This window comes from Apus apus, chromosome 2 (assembly GCF_020740795.1).
Source record: "Apus apus isolate bApuApu2 chromosome 2, bApuApu2.pri.cur, whole genome shotgun sequence".
In the NCBI taxonomy this organism is placed as follows: domain Eukaryota; kingdom Metazoa; phylum Chordata; class Aves; order Apodiformes; family Apodidae; genus Apus; species Apus apus.
The window spans coordinates 89,659,146-89,680,543 of record NC_067283.1 but is presented as its reverse complement, the minus strand read 5'-3'; the positions used below and the strand labels follow the sequence as shown (position 1 = coordinate 89,680,543).

The 21,398-nt window shown below is 40.3% G+C and overlaps 1 protein-coding gene across 19 annotated transcripts in view; it reads right to left on the bottom strand.

Moving 5' to 3' along the window:
• Positions 1-20,890, bottom strand: part of LOC127381903 (poly(rC)-binding protein 3-like) — a 504,833-nt gene extending 483,943 nt beyond the window's left edge. For 18 of the 19 annotated variants that reach the window (XM_051612868.1, XM_051612869.1, XM_051612866.1 and 15 more), the window contains exon 1: positions 20,537-20,890. The gene's annotated coding sequence lies outside the window, so the exon portion shown is untranslated. Of the gene's footprint in view, positions 1-19,671; positions 19,812-20,536 lie in introns of those variants that run through there. The other variant, XM_051612855.1, reaches the window with a different exon arrangement.
• Positions 20,891-21,398: the final 508 nt, after the last annotated feature.

The following is a 21,398-nucleotide window of genomic DNA, read 5'->3' as shown; positions in this document are numbered from 1 at the left end:
ATCCACAGAGAAAAATATAAGAACCAGATTCTGATTGAATAAATAGCATAGCAAGAACATTCACTTCTAGCTATGGACTAAAAGGCAGAAAAAAAGGCCATCACTGCACCTGTGAAGATGTACTTGGACAACTAGAGTCAGATTGTTGCCTGAAGCAAAGCCTGCAGTTGAGTCATGCAGGCACTGCAGGTGAGCATGAAAAGCTTTCTTCAGGATGATGATGAAACAGGAAGGCATGAAAGCCTGGCAGAAGAAGGATCTATTAAAAAATAAATATGAAAGGAACTACATTAAGAAAGTAGCACCTCCAAGTAAGGTGTCTTGAGTCCCTTCTTGCAAAGTCTAGTATTCTCGGGTTCAGTACTGCACAAAAAACCTCCTGACAGTAAACCTTGAGCTGGCATCCTCTATATAGGCAAGACAGTGGAAGTTAGTGGGGAACCCTCAGATAAGCTTGCAGAGCTCACAGGAGGAAAATTTGTTCTTGGTGTGAAGCACTTTGCAAGAACCTCCTGAAGGTTGCAGGAGGAGGAGAAGTGCAAAGAATATGTTTCCCTCTCATTGCCCATTCCCACCTTGCTCCTTTCTGCATTTGTCAAACTTGTGGCATTTGTGATAAAAGCAGAAGATATTGTTACGTGAATTACTGCATTCATTGTCTCTGAATTCATTTCCACAACCTCTTAGGAAAACTGAATGCAGTGAAGATGATCTCTGCCTAGTATTTGCTCAGGAACACCACCAAGCCTGCAATTCATCAAGTCCAAGGCAGAGGTTACCTTCCCAGGGTAGGTGAAATATTGCTACCTGGTTATATTGAAGGACCGGTGGTACTTACCAACACTCATCAAAATGTGTTTGAAAGAAAAGAAATGTCGGTAAAACAGAGGTGGCTTTCCACACCTTACTACTCACTGTTGCTTAAAGAGGAGCAAGCCACACAATGCTTACAAGAAAAAGGAAAGAAATTACCCTCTCAAAAGACAAAAAAAGGAACTTACCTAGCAATGGGCCAGAAAAAAAAAAGCCTGCTCAATCAGAAACTTTTCGTAATACTAAAGAGCACTGGGTACAACTGGAGACTTAAAACATGCAGGCCTGAAAATTCAGACCATCTCCAGCTTTGATGTGAGGTTTTTTTTTCAGTAGTAATCAAGCATGTATTTAGGACAGCAACAGTTTATCTGATTTATGAAGCTAAGCATTTGGTCCACTGGTTTCAGGAGGAATTGATGGTGACTGAGCAATGCTCAGCAACTTGCAAACCTGAGCTTTCAGAGAAGTGTTGAAATATACACCAGTGAGGCTGGTTTTTCACATTGCCAAGTATCCTCTATCTGTAATCTTTGCAAGCCTGAGGCTGTTCTCATTCTGGTTACAGAAGTGTTTTCCAACTGGCTGCAGTTCTGAAGTCAGGTTCACAGAACAGGACTGAGCATTGGTCACTGAGCCACTTATGTGGCTTCTAGGAATCCAATCCTACAGCCTGAGCCTGAGGTTCAAAGTATAGCTTTTTCCATGGATAATTGGCTGTAAGGCCTTGTTATGAAATGCACTTGCACTGGAGCAAAGCATGGGACCCTTTCCACTTCTAACTCATCCTCTGTTCCTAATTTCTTGACAATACTGAAAACAAAAATCTGAAGCTGAGTGGGCCCTGCAAAATCCAGTACTTTCTAATGAGCGACAATACTTAAGTTTAATCAGAAGAACTGAGCAAACTGCTGTAGGAGATTCAGCAAGAATAGCTATACATATCTAACGGCAGAAATAAGCACTTTGATGACTTTAACTTGAATCTGCATGCAAATTTTGCATAGCTTGATCATAAAACAGCCATCTGCAGTAATTTTTGAGAATGGCTTTCTTAAGTAACAACACACGTCACATCCAAACCAGAATACTCCAAACAGACTGCAATTAGTTTCTGAGGCTACATGGTCACTTTATGAAACAAGCATATCACTTTCAGGATGGTACAGTATTTTATTTCCCTAAAAACATTTATTCAACAAAAATGCTGTCACCTTGAAGTTAACTAACATAACCAGCGAGGTACAAAATCAATATTTATACACTGAAACTGAAAACTAAAGGGTTTCTAGTGTGCTGAACAGCAGAATATAGGTCCTTTTTATAAACAACCCCTATTGAAAAAATGACGGCTCTGGCACAACTCACAGTAGGAAGTGGGAGAGGTAAGACACTTTGTTGTTGTTGCAGAGAAATGTAGTGTTGCTTTGAAGAATGCATGTCAGAGAGATCGTCTTTTGAACTCACTCTTACTGAGTGAGTTACTGTTTTTACTAGTTTCACCATTTTGAACACTAGTAACAGGGATTTTGCACTAAACTTACCCTTACAGTAAGAAGCCTCACTGCTTGTGCAGCTACTAGAGTGGCCTCTGAAGCAAGTATGCCAGCTAAAATAAATTACTCTGAATGGCAGTATCTTAGTAATGCTTTATATTTTATCCCACTAGTTAAAATTTCAGTAAAAAGGAAACCCAATATAACTTTAAACTTTAGAGATGAGATTAGGTAAAAACAGATGAGACTAGCAGACCACCATGACTCATAATAAAACCCCAGTAAAGCTGTCTGTGAGAAGTTCTACAATGAAAATTAAAACCACAGAAGACTTTAACTACATTGGGTTTGGAAAAGGAAATTGAAATCTGGTTCCCTACACAGAATATACAAGTATATTTCCACACAGTATCATTGCAGAGAAATAAATAAAGCACACAGTGCCTGTACATGTATGTGCATTTCTCAAGCTTGAGTTTTATGAAAACTGTGAATATCTAGGCAGATGGCAGATTGAATAAATCTGAGTTGCAACTGAGAATTTACCAAATACTGGCCTGGATTTTTGTTCATCATAATGAATCTCACAAGAAAGAGCTCCTCCTTCTGCTTCTGGGGTGACATGGCACAAGGGCCAGTTTGAACACTTTGTATCGGAAATTCATTTCAACAGAGAAATACTTGGGTGATAATACTCCCTGCCTGTATCTGCCTGTCTTTAACATCCCACTCGCTCAAAAAAACTTGCTTGCCACAAAAAAGTCTGAAAGAAAAGCTTTTGCAATGTTAGTCAAAGCTGAAACACTTGCACTTGGAAGTGACAGTGTTTCCTGCGTGTGGTTTGAAATCTATATACTCCCCATACCTTTGTCTGGCTTACCTAGATCTTCCACCAGACTCCCATGATAAAAAAAGGGATAAGGCTGCTCCTTAAACAAGGGGACACTGGTTGGTCAGGAAGCCAAGTTCATAGAAAAACTTAAGTCCGTTGAACTTGAGGCGTGGAAACAAGGAAATGGACACATTTCCAAGGTGCCACATTTAAGGTTTTAGCCACATTTAAACTTTTTTTGACCATCCGCTTCTGGTTTTCAGTTCTTTTTTGAGGAGTGATTATTCCTGAAATGCGGGAAGGAACTTGAACAGAAAAAACTGGCTCCTGACATCCTTTTACTCTTGTACCTTTGCCTGGGTAGTTGAGAAGGGCAGAAAAAAAAAAATTGCCTATACATGTACTCTTTTGTGTTGATGAGGAAACAAGGACAAACCAGAATGGAACAGACCTTTGCTGAAGATGGAACATCATTCTGTAATTAGTTCAATTTCACTTGTGTATCAAGAGTGAAAGGATATGCAAAAAGTCTTGGTGTATGCCCAAGATAAATAAGCATAGAATCATAGAACCATCTTGGTTCGAAAAGACTTTTAAGATCATCGTCCAATCAAGTAGAGTACCAGTGCATTCAAAATTAAGTTCTTCATTCTTTCTAATGTTCTTTTGAGCAGTGAAATCATTGATGAAACTTGAACACCAGTCACAACATGAATAATACATATGTCAAAAGTTAGTCCACAAATCAACATAGCATACTGCATAAAAGCTGATGAACCAGTTAAAAGCAGAACCATTTAGAAGGACAAGAAATGAATTTTATATAGTCCTGCCTTATGAGATCCTCCCTAGAACCATAAATTTCAGTTCAGTGGAAATTAAACTTTAAAAACCCTCAAATACCCATAAATAGAACACTCTAAGCATGCCTTACAGGGAAAATAAACTTAAATTCAAGACAAGGTGATATGAAGTATCTCATCATTCTAATCAGATTTCTCTGATTTGTAGATGTTTGCTGCTGGGGAACAAATAAATGACAACAATTCGTGGTTTCCTCGCCTCCTTTCTTTCCTAATCCCTGTCCTTTACCCTTATGCTGGCACAAAAGCAGTCTTTTCATGATTTAGAATATTTCTGAGATTTCTTGGAAATAAGATAAAGATGTTATGCTATTTATCCGAAATTTTTTTAAGGTATACATATTCTAGATACCGTTATACCACTTTGAAAAAAGAGAAAAACTTAAGTAGTTACACTGACCATAGATTTAACAACCTACTTAAGTACTTGGATTAGCTAAAGCCGAAAGCTGTAAAAGAAACTCAAATCCAGCTGTATGTCAGGCAGGATGCTCTATAAATGCTGGAGATCCCTCAGCATCATACTGCTTCATCCCTTCTGACTCTTTGCAAAGGTATCGTTAAGGAAAATCCAAAAGAACAACAGACATTCAGAAGTACACCTTCATATCAGGCTACTACATTTCTCTGATTTCTGATGTACGATCCTGCTTTATAAACATTTCATTAGCATATCTGGAGTTGCTTTGCCTCTGCTGTTCTGCAATACCATAGTTTGAACAGATAATTTGATGTGTAAAATACAGTTGCATCTCCCATAACACCTGTACTTGCCTTAAGACATCTATCCTCTGAAACATTCAGAATGGTTGATAACTGGGAACTTCACGTGGTTGATCACATTTCACTTTCTCCAATGCATAAACATTTTTAGGATAATTAATTTCCCTTTCTTTAAATCAAATTCCACATGCTTTATTTTCAGCACCCTTAAAGTGCTTCGTTCAGGGATTATTTATTGACTGAAATGAGGTTTAAGGAGAACAGGACCTGGATTTCTATACTCTCCAACAAGCCCACCAGGTTTCTCCAGAAAGCTACAATAAATTATAGTTCCATGACAACAAACTCCTGCTGTGTGTTTAAAAATGGGCATTTGTTGAAACTTATCCTTTTCCAGAAAATATTTGGTGAATTGGTAAATTAAAGTCAGGAAGCGAGCAAAAGCTGCTCTCACTTGCACACTTGTGATTAATTCTCCCCATGACCACAGCTGTTTATTTTGACCCAAATGCTGTTCGTCTGGATGAGATACAGCCACTTCAGTAAGAAGAGCCTGGTTTCCAGGTCCGTATGTTCCCAATATGAGATGCTCTTGACCATCCTCCCACAGTAATCCCCTTCAGCCCCAGCTTAACCAGTTTCCCTCAGAAAATGTGTGGCTGTCACTGAACTACCGAAACTCCTTTCATGCTGTCGCTCCTGATTTTAAATGCTTGTGGAAAAAGCATAAATTGAAAGCCTATCTGGACTAAAGGGACACAGCACCAGGGAACTGCAATGGCTGGCCTATTCTCTGTGGCTGGAGCAGCTCACAAGGGCTTGTTAGCAGACATCTGTAGGACAGAGCAGCAATAGTCTTTGCACCACAAACCAATGCCTTTGCAGGCCCTAAATCTAGCATGCAACAGTGGCACTTCCAGCAGGCAGACCATGCAAGGAAGGCCAATACAGCACCACCTGTAGAAAATTTGCTGAAATGGCACCTGAGTGTTCCAGCAGAAGTGAAAGCGTTAACCAGAAATCTTGTATAAATCACATTTTTCAGGATTCACTCTGTTACAACAGATTGTGCAGCACTATTTTTTCCCACTCTTTCTGATACAAGCACCCTAGGCAAACTTTCTAATTAGAGCAGCAGATGTATGCAGCGCCATGTCTCCGTGAAGTTATTTTGCCCAAACCAAATTGTGTCACTAGCAGCCAATAATTCGTTTGTCTACTATGGGATTGAAGTGGCCGTATTAATTATTTAAAACCATACCAAGAAGAGGAATCCATTTAAAATCTTCTGGGAAGCCCAGTTATAAAAGAGTGCATGTCCAGATTTCATTCACAATATTGCCTTTTTAAAAATACAATATTACTAATTAAGGCTTAGTGCATTAGGCCATTAGAACCTGAGTGATTCATGACAGTATAATGATCCTGCTTATCATTTGTGCTTTAATTTATGGGGTACTAAGAAAAAAACAAAGGGAAAAAACCTAAGCCATTTGCAAAACTGAAACTCATCCAAAAACTGCTTGCAGTAATTTCTCCTGAAAAGTGACTTCACTGTGTGTAAGTGCTATGCTGGTAAGAAAATGCTTCCTATCAATAATTAAAGGATAATGAAAGTTTCATGTATCAGAAGACACTCTCAAAACAGAGCTACAAAGAAGAAAGTTGCTTTCTATTCAGACTTCCCTATTTTGAGTCTCACAATAACACCCATCTCAAGAAGCATTTAAAAAAAAAACTTTAATGAAATATATGACTATTCAAAACACACCAGAAGCTGTAAAAGCAGAGAAAATTAACATAATTCTAACAAAAATTGTAGCAGAAAACTGTGGTCTGCACAGTGCCAAGCATCCCTAAATGACAAGGGTAGCCATGAAGAATGTGGATAGTTACTATATGGCAGTTATCAACATTACAGGAGGTTATTAAAGAAGCCTAGTTTTCTACAAACTTGTGTAGATTTAAAGTATTTTAGTTGTATAAGAAGGTCCAGCAGCTGACTGACTCCTATGGCTGGAGTATGTCGAAGGTCTGCCTGGGGCCCATCACAGACAATCCTCCTTGGGACCAGTGTCCTCCTCATCTGTCCAGACACATATCTGGATTAAACTTCTAGTGACCAAACAGTATTTTGAGCTTTTCTGCCCCATGGAATCACAGAATCACAGAATCTTAGGGGTTGGAAAGGACCTCAAAAGATCATCTAGTCCAACCCCCCTGCCAGGCAGGGTCACTTAGAGCACATCACACAGGAACTTGTCCAGGCGGGTTTTGAATGTCTCCAGAGATGGAGACTCCACAATCTCTCTGGGCAGCCTGTTCCAGTGCTCTGTCACTCTCACAGTAAAGAAGTTTTTTCTGATATTTACATGGAAAATGGAAGATGTGGCTGACACTGGCAAATGGACACAAGTTACTGGAGACAAGAGGAGGAAGGCAAAAAGACCATCATAAGCCTCTCAGAAAAACAGTCTAAAAAGAACAGCAATTTTGCACACTGATTTAAAATATTCACATGTAAAACCAACAAAGACAGAAGGGTAGCAGGATTTTCCAGGAGGTTCTTGACATAAAATCCTTTTCAATATTGACATATGTTAGAGACTGAAACACATTACAGGGGGATTTTCCAAGAGGCCTAAGTTTTCAGCCAGCTGATCGCCCTGTTTCCGCACTCTGGTTATTATTGAATTCCACTGCCTCCACACTATGTGAAAGCACTTCTGCTAGCAGGCAGGAGGAGCATCCAAGCTAAGGACAGCCAGGATTGTTGGACTTCAGCAGCACCCCTCGGGAGAAAAACCATCCCTCCACTGCCAAGTAGGCATCTCCACCATGACTCCACTGCTTGAGCAGTTTGCAAACCAGTGTGCAAGCAAGATCTGATACGCTGGATCAACATATTAAGCAGGCTGCACAGCAGTAAACTAGCTCTTGAAATGTGTGGGTGAGTCTGAACAAGGTTACTGTAAGCAAGCTGAAGCCAGGACACAGGAAGGCAAGCCTGCCACATAGCTACAACACTGGAAACACTATTGCAATACAAACACTGCATGATTCTGAAGGGATGCTGAGCTTGGCATGAGGCCACCAACTCTGCGACTGAGGAGATGCCAGCTTTGAAAAGAACTGGTGTCATCGTGGCCTGAAGAACTAAGTAATCCTCCAACTTAACATTTTTTATACTTTTCATATTAAATGGTTTAGAATTATAGAGGTATTCTTCTGTGTGGTCCATGTGGAACTGAGGTGATATTTTAGAGAAACATCTGGATTGATGGGACTATTTATCAAAAAAAAACCCTCAGGTTTATGGTGAGAAAAATTGTATTTGGAATAAACTCTCTGGTTCAGTCTCCCTAATTCTGGTTATCTAAAGGACAGAGATCAGACTGGAGTCTCTTACATTCAAAGTCCCCTGGACTTTGAATATAGGAGGGGACCAGCAGCCCTCTCAAAATTTTTCCCTCCCACTGCCTGTCATCTCCTGTGGCTTCAGCTACTCAAACAAACTTAAAGTCTTTGATCCCCCCTCTACATCTTCCCACAAAACAATCTGTAACTACAGTTACTATTTAAAGTAACTAAGCAGGGCTTCTTCTCATGCGATAATTTATCACATTTCAGAACATGAGTAACTTCTGTTCAGTAAATTCAAAACTCTCTTCCATAGGATCTCTGTTTAGCAGGCTGTCACACACAAGTACTGTTGGTAATAGAGTCACAGCAATTAGGTCTGGAGCCATCTGAAGTTGCTGCCTGTTTTTCAACACCTAAATACACTGAGCAGTCTTTACCATGTAGGAGCTTAGCATGGTATTACAGGCCACAGCTGGTATTTCCAGTTGTTACACTCATCCAATTTTATCATTATCTGATTCCTAAAAGTCAAATAGAGTACACCTTGGGCTACATCCACCTTCAATGCCCACCCCAAATTTCCCACCCCAAAAGCTGGAAATCTCCAATGTTGTTTTTCTTAGTTTGATGTCTATTACCCTGTCACATTTTCTTCTGTTCTTTTTGTTTGCTTGTTTGTTTGGTTTTGTTGTTGTTGTTTTGGTTTGGTTGTTTGTTTTTTCTATTTTCAATCCTGATTTATGGAACATTTAAAATTTTCTCAAGGAGGCAAGAATTCCTCTAAGCTTATTGATAAAAAGGTTTACTTTATTTATTTGGTTTGGTCATGCAAAAGTAGACCATGAATAATAAGGGAGATGCTGCCCACAGTTTGAGAACTCTTTTGACAGGGCTTCAGTAGTAACTCCAAACTCACCCTGTCCTGTCTCAGAAAATGTAAAGCTCTTACAAGATATCTGTTATTATGTTATTTGTTATGATCTCTCCCCGTGATGTGTTAATTCTTAACATAGCTACAGCATGTGGGGAAAAAAATAAATTGAAAATCAAAAAGCATCCAAAGTTATGACCTAGTAGTATTATATTATTTTTGTGCCAGATCAATAGTTCATTTTTTAATTTAAAAATCTGGTTTGGTTTGTTTTTTAAATAACAGCAACATTATCAACACTTCTGTGTACATTCCTGCATTCTTTTCAGTCAGCATAAACATTCTGGTTTTCTGAACAGAGTTAGTGCAAAGGACTCCAGACTTCTTCCCAGCTCCAACTTTTGTATATGCACATGCTGGCAGTCTATTCCCCTACAGAAGTCTTGAATCCCTTCCACATCCAGGTCTGCAGGACAAATATGACTCAGAGGTTTCTCCTACAAACACTCAAATGAAAACCTGCAGCCCTGCTAGGTTAAATGAGACAAATCCCGTGAGTGAAGTTATTTGCCCATGTAGGTATACATAAATCTTTATGCTGTGACACACACCCTTGTCTATGAAGAGGATGTCTACACCAGGATTAAAGGTTGCTCATTACTAACAGACTAACACCTTGCAGATAACATGCATAGTCATTCTGCAGGCAAAGCAAATGCCAACAGGCCCCAGAGAAAGCAAAAAGGAGTGTCTGGTGTTGGGCAGCTGATATGAGCAACATTTCCACCTGCTTTGCTCACTGTGAGATTTTACTGTTTTACATATTATTTATTGTAGCATTGTTGTATTAGATACTACTTTTTGTGGTATTTTTAAATACTTAATAAGTAACAGAACTGTGTCTTATCTATCTATATTCATCTTCTGACGTAAGATTAATGACAAGTAACATAGGAAGGTGTTGGGGTTTTTTAAAATGACAAATGCAGTAATTCCCCCTTAGGTAAATACTGTATAATATAGTAATGTATAAAACAGTTCAGATATACCTGAATTTGACATAGACAGTAATAGTTTCATCAATGTAACTATAGAGCATTCACCCTTCCTTGTGAAATGGTTAAATTATTTCATCCATAGGGGCAATGACTTTAAAGTTGCAAAATATACAAAAGCTTCAATATCATATCTTTACTTCTTTTTTTTTTGAGAAAGAACAGAGAACACAAAATGAAATTACCACAAATAGAACAGCATAGCATAACATAGCATAGCATAGAACAGATTTCAGTTGGAAAGGACCTACATCGATCATCTAGTCCAACTGCCTGACCCATTCAGGACAGGGTTGTGGCACTGACCACCTCTCTAGGAAGCCTGTTCCAGTGTTTGATCGTCCTCTTGGTAAAGAAGCCTCCCTTGATGCAGCTTTGAACTGTTCTCATGTCCTATCACTGGATTTCAGGGAGAAGAAATCAACTTCTTCCTCTCCAAGTCCCCTCCTCAGGAAGCTGTGTAGAGCAATGAGGTTGCCTCTCAGCCTCCTTTTCTCCAAACTAGAAAAGCTCAAAGTCCGTTGCTGCTCCTCATTGGACATTCCTTCCAGGTTTTTCAACCAGCTTTGTTGCCCTGCTCTGGACTCATTCAAGGACCTTCACATCCTTAAACTCTGGGGCCAAAAACTGCACATAGTACTCAAGGTGAGGCCTCACCAACATTGATGCCCTTCACTTTTAAAAATAAACCCATTTAAAGTAAATTCTTGAAACATAAAAAAAACTCTAGCCACTTGTATTTCCTGTTTCATCCTGCTTCAAGGAACAAAAATAAATATACACGTTCTTTTTCCCAGTAATTTTAAAATTAAATAAAAAATCAAAATTTCCCATACTAATTTCCAGCTTCTCAAATGAAGTATAAGTAGCAAATCCACATGAAATCCAATGAATTCTTGATTAGGACTATCAGATAGTCTGATTAGAAAACAGTTTTGCTTAGAGTATAATGGTTGCCTCCTATTTAAAACATTAATGCTTAGAATATTGTATCTGCTTAAATATCAATTCTCACCAATTTAAATTTAATCCAAAGGAGAAACAGGATTTTTTTCCAAACTCTAAACAAAGCTTCCTTCTGTCTTACTTGAACTATTTATAATAAGAAATCAGAACTAAGCCAAATGAAAATGAGTCTGCAAAAACCCTGTAAAGCACTACACTCTGGAAGCTCAAACCTATCCCAGAGAGAAATGTGGGTACAGCACTTGACATTTCACTCACTCTGGAAGTCAATACTGAAGACCGGGATAAGATGAGTCATCACAAAAATGAGAAGCATAACCAGAACTCTGTTTTGTCTAACTTTACACCATTGTCTATCCTCCACATGAATTTCGGAGTTGAACTCTGTCAGGTGAGAACTGTGCTTTTTAAGCCAAGCACAGGAAGACAGCAAGCAGGACTGCTCCAAACTTTGGGGCAGTAAACACTGTGCAGAAAAGTATACTTAAGATCAAGTACAGTATTAGATCAAGAACAAAGGAATTTAAGCAGGCCATGATCATACTTAAATGGGAAAAGAAAGCAGAATACTAAAACAGCCTCCAAATGGTAGTATGGGAACTAAAAAAAATAATCCCTAAATAAGGGAGTTCTGTCAGCACATGAAAGGAATTATACAGTTTCTTGGCTGCAAGAGCAAGACACTGAACTGGATAACCCAAAAGAATCAGTCACATCTTCTTGAGAGTATGCAATACTCTATAGGTATGCTTAAAGTAAGAAAAATAATCACTTAAAAATGTTATGAAAAGATATCAGAACCTGTAAAACGTGATCAAAGTAAAACCTAAGGATCATCAGCTAGCACTCAGGATTTCTTAGAATTTTAATATAATTTATTTAAATAAGTTAGCTAAGATTTTTTTTTAATACATCTTTTATGCTAGTCTGGACAGCATGACATCATCTGCCAGCATTTTATTTCTCACAGGACTGGGTACACTGTTCTCTTTCAACCCTTTCCTTCGAAGAGTGGAATCCATGATGTGGGGGGTTTCTTGTGTATGCATCTGTTTATTTGTGCATAATCTAATTTGCCCATGTAATATTTTAAAAATCATTAAAAAGATAGCAAGATCTAAGAGGTTTATATTTAATTTATTACAATACATATTCCAACCTTGCCTCCTTTTCTCTGAAGGCATTTTATTCCAAATTTCTTTTTATTTTTCTATATTGTTTCTTTTTATTCCAAGATAAATTTGGAGCATACATTACCATTTAAAAGTATGCTTAACACATGCTGCACATGTATAGCATGTTGCAAGGCATATTAGGTGAAAAGAGGCAGAAAGATGTTTTGTTTGGGTGTCATAAATATTGATGAAAAGCAGTACATGTCAGTATGAAACATGTGGGAACCCATGAAGGAGATGCAGACTAAGGTTGGGAGAGGGAAGGCTGGAGTCGCTGGTGGGACTGCTGAGGCAGTCATGATGCAATGAAGGGAAGTAAGCCCCAAGTCACAGGCACTGTTCTGCTCCACAGGGGTCAGGAGGGACAGAGTAACCGCTTGTGAGGGGTATAGTAGTGCTGGACCTCCTGCCACCCCACCTCTCTTCAGGCTGAACCAAGGGAAAAAAGCCCTGCTTGATCATGTAATTAAAGACTGCATCAGCAATCGTGCCTATGGATGCTTAATTAAATACACAGGCAACACAAACACCATATTTTTGTAACTTTTAAATGCCTGACTCTGGCTCCTAAGCGTTTTGAGCATCTTTTTTCCTTTGCATGCAGCCATCTAAATACTCTCCCACGTGACTTCTTCCTTTCCTTGTACTACCATACCAAGTCTTCCTGGCCAGCACTTCTAAATAATTTCTAACTCAGAATCTCACCAGGACTTTCAGACCAAAAGCACAGCTCTATCAGCAGCGTAAGTCAATTTTATGTTGCCCTTTCCTATGTCTGCCCCACGCCTCTTTGCCTTGAGGCAGCTATAATGTTAATAATGAGCAGTTAGTCAGCTGGATCAAGGATCTGATCTGGATAAATTTTTCTTTTTGCCCATTACCACTTGCAGCACATCACTCAGAGGAAAGAAGGAAGAGTGTGCAGGACTCTTTTTGCAGCAGCAGATGGAATTTAGATCAACTTATGCTGATTTTGAAACCACACTTCAAATTCAGAAGTGTACAGCTCTCTTTCACCTGTCTTTTCACCTTCTACCATTACTTGCACTATCTTTTTTCCAGTCCAGCCACCATCTCTGATTTTTGTCTTGTGTTGTCTATCTCTCACATTCTATTAAATCTTATTAAATCCATCCTTGTGCAATGTCCTTCCCTCTTCCATCCCCTCTTAAGGACACCCCCACACTTATCTTTCTGCATTTTTGCTACTTTGTTACCCATTTATTAAATCCTTCCTTGATTCCAACTACATTACTATCCCTCATTCTGCCTCCCATCACTTCCATCTCCAGGCTGCAGATACAGGTGCCACATACAAAAAAAAACCTGGAATGAGAGCACAAATTTACAAGTTGCTTTTAAGGTTTTGGCCTTGTAGATGTAGCCTGAGCTTGCTTTTGCAATACGCACTGGGAAGATCTCAGAGGGGTGGATGATCTGATATTATCCATATGGCACTGCAAATTTTACCTTCAGACTTGAAAGAATCACAAAATCCTCCCCTTCCCAGGTTCTTCCGTATTGCCAGGCAAAAAAACCCTGCCAATTCAAAATGCTAACATGAACACTGGTCCCACTCAAAAAGAGTAAGGAGCCTTAAAACTCAGCCAGTGGCTAGGAACAGTCAAACCTACAATTCTTTTCTAGTCTCTACTCCACTGAAAACAAACTAGAGAAAATTAAAAGAGGGGAAAATAAAATTCTCCTATCCTGGTCCCTCATTTTACTATTACTGCCACTTAAAATTTTCTCTACAAACTACAAAACCCAAGGAGAGTTAGCTGTGATGGCTGCTTAGCTGCTGTCTGTAACACAGAATCATGGAATGGTTTGGACTGAAAGAGACCTTAAAGATCACCTAGTTCCAACCTCCTTGCACGTGCAGGGACACCTCCCACTAGGCCAGGTTGCTCAAAGTCCCATCCCACCTGGCCTTGAACACTTCCATGGAGGGGGCATCCACAACCTCTCTGGGCAACCTAGCATCTCACCAGTGTCTTATCTCTGACATACGATTTTATCTGCCTCTAAAATTCATAAAGCATTTTTGTATTAGGTGAAAATCTAAATATAGACAAAATAATTTCTGGCACATGGATGGACATTCAGAAACATACGGCTAAAACATTGAACCAGTTAATATATTTTAAATGTTCTTATACTTAACGTGTTCTTTTAGACCTCAGAGTTTAGAAAGGTCTTTAAATTTATTTTATCTTTTTAGAGAATTGGGCATTGATGGGTTGCAGGAATCAAGTGAAAGTCCCAAGGGATTTTAGTCTGGTGATGCAGACTGCCTGGAACATGAGCTGTCTCATACAAGAGAGGCTTCTCTGAGATAATAATGATGATACTTCACACCTTCCCTATTGTCACTTTTCTATAAGCTTGCTTCTGAGTCTCCCACTTAGGCAAGCAATCCCACCAAAGTTGAGGAACTATTTAATACAACCAGGAATTGCTGAATTTAGCTTTAACTATACTATCCCATTTTACAGGTAGGAAAAGCATCACACACATGCTGCATTCTGTGCCACTTCAGGAGATGTCTGTCAGCATTGAAACAAGAACTCCCAAGATCGTGCCTCTGTAATGGTTAAGTGCAAAATAAGTCTTAACTTTGATTTTTTTTTTCTAGTTTAACTCACTCCTCATTCATTACTGTAAGTCAAAAGGCATAAACTTTCTCAAAAGGTACACAAATGAAACAGAACACACTTCTCTATTGGTATCACAACAGGAGAAGAAACTATGCACATTCTTATTTAATAGAAGTATTACACTCCTTTTCTGCTCTGTGACAACCTCTGCTGCATTAGGTAAATTTCATTAGGCTTCTGCACTGGTACACCATTGGCATTTTGTCATGTATAGAAACAGACCTTGAGTCCAAGGAGGCTTTGAAGTACATCATGGTCATGTGCTGAATTTTCCTCCAGGAAGACAGACTTTTTGGTTTTTCCTGAGAGGTCTTCTAAGCCACCCTCAGGGTCCTACTTACTTCCCAGCTGAGGATCCCTGTCTTTCACCAGTTGTCACTGAGTACTGGTGTGTCTCTACCTGGACTACTGAAGCAGCCATTATGACCTAAAAGTATAGCCAAACTGCTGTGGCTGGCTTGTAGACACATTTGATATCGAACTCACTGAGATGAAAGGATGGCAGTGATAAGAGAACTGTACATTCATGGCTGCTTTATTCTACCAGAGCTCAAATAACTCAGGCACTTCGATTTGCTTAAAATTGTTTTACTTCCACTGCAGATCAAACAAAAAAAATATCTTTACGGGAGCTCCAGATGACTCATTATAAAAGACATTGTTGCATGCAAAGTGCCAGGAAGTTTGAAAAAGACCTTGTCACTATGTATGTCATTTATATTAATGAAAGTGGGATAAAAACCAGTCATTAAGAGGGCTAAGTTCTCATCATACCACAACGGCCTACCCTAAAACCTCAGTATAAAGCTAAACCTTTTTTAAAAGCATGCAGAAAAGACTGTATAAAAATGATCAATATAAATCCTTTTCTAACTATTTTTTAAGCAAACTATGAGATAAATTTTAGTCTAATAATATGTAGTCCTGGACCACCTGCACCCCCCAAAAAACAAACGAAAGAACAAATTAACTACTTCATCTTTAATTTACAGATGATAAGCATTTTACTCTCCTGTAGTCTATTAAATTGTCCACAGCATTTAAATATATTTAATGCATAGATGAGAAAGTCAGATAAGCAGATCCACAATCAAAATGACTGGATTCATACACCCTGTTAAAAGCACTGCCTGTTAGCAGAAATCAATAGTGCATTGTTACTGATACCACTGCAGCGCCAGAATAGGGACTCAGTTACAGTACTGGCTCAAATGGGAGAAACTGGCCCCACTCCATTTTAAGCAAGAATTAACTGGGCTGCTCTAACCAGATCCCCCAGAGCAAGAGTGGTCATGGGGACTTACTAATACCAAGTCTCATTCTGAAAAGAGCATTCCCTTTGAATTATGTTTAAAAATGCATCTCCTCTTATGAAGCAGGAAATCTTGTATTCACATCAAGCAAATTCTGGATATTTGGTTGGTGGAGCTGCTAGACTGCGTTATTCCAAAGTTAACAATAATATTCTTCTTCCCCTTCCTACAAACACTTTCTTCAGACAAAGCAGCCTCCAGCCTACACAGGCAAGTAAGATATAACATATAGGCACAAGTCCAAGGAAAATGGGTGTAAATGAAAACATGCCACAAAGAAGAAAACTCTGGAAACTCCTCTCCACAACTATTTTTCATTTGACATCCTACAAACAGTTGTCATCAGAGAGCTGTGTTAGCAATACCAGACTGCAATTACGTCTTCCATATCTCCCCTAATACAAAGAAGAAAAAAAACAAGCAGATTGCTACACGCAAACCACAAGACAGCAGAAAACTTTTAAGGGTGATAAAGCAACTTGCTATTCGAGCCCTGAAGCACACAGCCACTCCAGCACCACACAGTTACATACTCCACTTTCTCTAAGAGCCACATGCTTCCCATCCCTGCCATGCCCAAGCATGGCTCACCCCTAATGGGTCATTCACATTCACAGGGCTTGTAGGACTGTTCAGTGCCTGGCTTTCCAGAGTTGCACATGGTTCCCAGGAGGAATATACTAATTTTCTTCTATGTATAAGCAAGTCCAGGACAAAAAAAAAAAAAAAAAAAAAAATCTATTTTATTACAAAAAGTATATTTCTATCAGACAAACTGCAAATAAAAAGACAGCTTTGTATAAAGTAATCACATTCATCTAAAAATTTCAAAATTACAAATATACACTCAGATTGAAATACACACATTGTACTATCTAAAACTAGGAAAGAGGACTTTACAGAGAAAAATGGATTGGTTTTCAGATGGATTATGCTACTTGTTTTTCAAGTACATTGTGATTGCATTCTGCATGGATGCAGATAATACTACTGCACCCCATCTCCAAAAATCCTAGGCAACATTGAGATAGTTTTCATCTTTTTTTGTTAAAAATTTAAGAAAATCTGGGATTGATCCAGTGTCCTCAATGAGTATGTCCAAATGCAACAAAAATTTTGCCCTGGAACAAAATGCTTCTGAAACTGATGGGCAGTTGTAGTTTAGGACAAGACAAGATACACACATTCTTCATTTGTGGAAGCATCACATCCGCAGAATGAAAACTCCTTTGACTAAGTATTTTAGACTGACATTGCAGAATCATAAAGTGCAGTAATACAAGGAAATAATTCCTGTTGGCTAACAGTAGAGAGAAATCCCATTTTACTTGTATAGCAGTAAGATCCACAAAGTCAGAGCGACTTCTGAACTCTCTCTCCAGTACTTGGTTTATAGCAGTTCATAGATTTATAATGCTTGTATCAAAGTAAAAAACACAAAACAATTAAAAACAACCAAACAAAAAAAGGCTTTAAAAGTGAATAAATCCATGGTTTGAGGTTTTATCAAAGCCTCAAAACATAAATTGAAGGGAAGTTTCAGCTAAATTACTGCATTATAGAATAACCTAAGTGTTGGGAGTGCTGCAACTCACATCAATGGGAACACGCACCAGCTCAAATTCAACATTCACTTTGCTTCAGCATTTTCATAGCTGGCTGAAAGCACTCTAGTTTTTCTGTCATCATGATAAAGAAACACATGCCTTGGTTTGTTGTGTTTTTTTTCATCCATTTTTTTCCTCCATTGATGTCAACAGCTAATCAACCAGCGTAAGGAACTTAAAGAATAGATTTGTGAACACTACCTAGAGAATTCTTTTTAAAAACCCATAGGAAAACCAACACTAAACTTTTCCATCTACAGATGTGTTTTAGGGTTCCTCTGCTAAAAAAATCCAAAACCATCTACTAGTAAACACTAGTATGCACCCAATGTAAAATCTAAACAAAATGACACATTTCAGATCTGTTGGCAATTGTACCCTGAAATATCCTGAATCCTGATGTTTAGGTAGAAAAACCCAAGTGCTGAATGTAAGCAACTCCTAGTGATTTCAGTAAGAGCTGTGGATATTTCAGCCTTCCCTGGATTAAAACAAGGAGGCATGATTTTTATTAGCAGAACAAGAGCTCTCCTGTGCCACAAGTGATTTTAACAGCCAACTTGATCACATCAGAAAAACTGTATCACATCGCAGTGCTTACCAAGAAAATGTATGTCACCACTAGTCAGGGTTCAGCAGAACAGCAGCTGACAAGCTAACATGCATCACCCTTATTTATTTATTTAAACTGTTAGTGCACAGTGCTGGTTTTCCATCTTTCTCTCACTCCTGCATACCTTCAGTGATGGTCTACAATCTGCCCTCACTGCTACCAAGCATTAGGGATGGCACAACTCACTCAAAGCATGCTTCCTGCTTTCACATCAGTCAGCCATAGCAGAAAAAAAAAAATAAATCCCAAGGCATACTTGTGCAAAGTATTTTAATGTAGCATAACATGAAAAAAAAATAATTAAATTACTCCTGATAGCATAAGACTATTTCTATGACTACTCATTTTTGCTGAACATCATCAAAACAGCATGTGGAAAGACAGATTATTTTGGAATGGCATTAGCTAGACAGGCAACATTATTGTTCCTGTATCCATACAGCATGAAGGCCTCTAAACACAGATGACAGCAACCTTTTTAGTGCTTTTGTAAACTTCCAGATGCAAAAAAAAGGTTCAACATGCTAGAAAACTATGTGTGCAAAGTGCTTTTTCACGTACTTTGGATCCACTATATTTCATAAACAAATTCAGGTTTCACTGACAAGCATAATGATTTTAACCTCTCAAAATTTGAAACTGCTTATCATTGTGGAGCCAGTTTTTCTTCCAAGTTCTTATGCACAATCACCTGCTTGTTTTGAAACAAACAAAGGAAATGTAAAAAATCAATTAAAAAGAGCTTGGGGCTGTTATTTTGTTTTACATTAAGTGAGACTTGGCAAGTGGCACCCTGCAAGTTATGTCTTAACTCCTTGTCAAAATGCAACTAAATTCTGTACTAACCCACTTCACACACATAGGTAAAATATGTAGCTGAAAGCACACCAAAAGACTGGGGGAAGAAACAGATTGATTATTTGATTGCCTTTGAATAATAAATTGTGCACCAGCAGATTTACAATAGACTGCTTTACTGTAGAAACACATTTCTGTTAGCAATAGGAACAGTTAGCTGAGCAGCTGAAGAAAGAAATAGCCTACAACAACTTTGGAATTGGGAAGTAAACCGGGCTGCAATGCTTCTGCTGGCTGGCCAAACTAATCGTGTTTCATCTCTTTTCTCACTGAACACTAATATGTGACAGCAAATGATCCATTTGCTCTGGATCACAATGCTATTTTCCCCACTTATTTCCTGGAATAACACAGTCTCGGGCTGTTGGAGGAACAAAAATGCTATCAATTCACATTAGCCCTAAAGTTTTCCCTCTCAGCACTCCTCTGCTGAGAAGCCAGGAGAGAAATAAAGAGCCATCACCTTGAAGGTGCCAGTAATGATGTACAGAAAGATGTCCTGGAGCACAAGGGACCGAACTCTGTGGAGAGCTCTCCAGCTTTCCTGCATCCCTGACCGATTTCTCCATCAGCAGTCTCTGCCGTGCTCCTTGCTCTATGTACAGGGGCTGTTCGGAAGCTGTAGCACTCACCATCCCACAAACACAAAATACAAATGCACTTCACGCGTACATTCGCACACACACTCAAGACACACGTGCACACCCGCTCCCCCTGACACCACATGCAATTCCTTCCAAATTCCCTGTGTATTGCTTAAAAACAGAAACCAAGCACACACACCCCCTACAAAAAAAAAAAAAGCAAAAAAACACAACAAACAAAACCAAACGAAACAACAACAACAAAAAAACCAAAACCAAGCCAATCAAAACCAAACCAAAACCCTACCGAACAAAAAAACACCCCGCAAACACCCCAAAACCCCAGCAAAACACAGAGGAGGAGAGAACGGGGAGAGAAGGGGGACGAAGGAAAATTAAAACGACAGGTGCTTTTTTTTGCTGCTTTTCTCCCCCCGCCCCCCGCTGTTGCTGTGGCTCCCAAGCATGCAGCGATAAGGAAGAGTAGTTCCCCACTTTCATCAGCTAGCTACATCCTTTGGATAAAAGGGAGCAGTCCGGAATGATGCTGAGGCTGCAGGAGGGAAAATAATGCTTCACAAACATGCCTGACTCCCCACGAAAATCTCTCCTCCGCATCCCCTCCTCCCTATAACCTGCCCTAAAGGGGGGAGGCGGGGAGGGGGGGGGGGGGGGGGGCGGAGGGGGAAGAAAACAAACAAGAACAACACACAAGGAAAAAAGTGATGAAAAGACAAAACTCACCTTAACAAGGGGTGTTGGATGGGGTCAGAGAGGAGGAAGGGTATATAAAAAGATCTATTTTTAGCAGAGGTGATAGTATTGAAACACACAGACACAGGGTTTGAAAGCAGGGAGAAGAGTATATATAAAAAAAAAAAAAAACGAGGGGAAGAGAAATTATCAAGAAGGTGCAAGTCAGCCTGGCAGGAGAAAGAAGAATCCCCAAAAATAAAAATAAAAAATAATTAAAAAAAAACCAAAAACCAACACAAAAACACCACCACCAAATGCCAAGAGGAGAAGGAGGGAGAACGTGGCGGTGCCGGGGTTTTGTTTTGTTTCTCTTGGCTGGGGGCGGGCGGAGGAGGCGGCGGGGCGGGGGGCCGCGCGTTGGGCGAGGGGCGCCGGGCTGCCTCCCTCCCCGCGGGGCTGCAGGGGCTCCGGGCGGCCGGGCTCGCTGCTCGCCCGGCTCCGGCGGCTGCGGCGGGCGCGGCGCTCCCGCCTCGCTGGGCTCCTGCAGCCGCGTTCACGCCGCCGCCGCCGCCGCCGCCGCTCCTCGGCCACCCCCGCGCCCGCGCTCCCGCCGCCCGCCCGCGGGCGCCCCCCGCCGCCTGCCGCTGCGGGCCGGGGCAGGGGCGGGGCGGGGCGGCAGAGCCCGCGGGCGGGGGTCCCGGAGAAGGGCGGTGGGGGGGGGACGGGGGACTCCCCGCGGGGGGATTGACTGGCAGGCGAGCGGGGCCGGTTGCCGGCCGCGGAGGGGGAAGTGCGGGGTCCGAGGGAGCCGGGTGTCGCTGTGAGCCGAGGGTCCCTGCCGGGCTGCGGAGCCCCCTCTCCTGCCCGCACCCCTTGCACGGAGTGAAGGCAGTTCAGGTTTGGGAAGGGA